Consider the following 804-nt stretch of genomic DNA (forward strand, 5'->3'; position numbering starts at 1 on the left):
TTGGTGGCCTACCATCCACTGTTGATATTTCCAAGTACATATCCAAAGGGTAAGACCCTTATATATGGCTCTCTCATATTGTTCCAAATGACCTAGCAGCATTGGAGCCGCCTTGGTTAAAATCTGCAAGAGAATCAGAGGTTAGTAAGACATCACCTATGTAATGAAACATTGTAACCATACTGGGCCTAGTCCACCTGTCTAGGTTCCCAGCCACTAAACCATGACATATGGTTGGGCTATGTAAGTAGCCTTGGGGCAACACTGGAAAAGTCCGTTGCTTTCCTTCCCAGGTGAAGACAAATTGATCTTGGCTATCAGCTGAGATTGGGTTAGAGAACAAAGCATTTGCAAGGTCCAGTACACAATGATAAGTTCCTAGCTGAGTCATCAACTGATCCATCAAGTCATGAACTGAAGGCACAGCTACGTGCAAAGGAGGCATAATTTTGTTCATTTCTCGATAGTCCACAGTCATCCTCTAGGTGCCGTCAGGTTTTTTCACTGGTCATACCGGGATATTAAAGGGACTGTGTGTGGGACAAATGATGCCAACCTTCTCCAACTCCAAAATAGTGGCACCTATCTCTGCATGTCCTCCCGGCAGGTGGTACTGTTTCACATTAACCACATGCCTTGGCGTGGGTAACAGCTGTGGATCATGCTTGACATGTCCCTGCAGCACAGGCTTTACTGTCCATATCTGCAGCTGGAATTCTCTAACCATTTTTCGCAGGTGTAACCCATAAAGCACATCTATACCCAAGATGTATTCAGATACAGGAGATACATACACAGTATATA

This window comes from Galeopterus variegatus, unplaced genomic scaffold (assembly GCF_000696425.1).
Source record: "Galeopterus variegatus unplaced genomic scaffold, G_variegatus-3.0.2 Scaffold4068, whole genome shotgun sequence".
Taxonomy (NCBI): domain Eukaryota; kingdom Metazoa; phylum Chordata; class Mammalia; order Dermoptera; family Cynocephalidae; genus Galeopterus; species Galeopterus variegatus.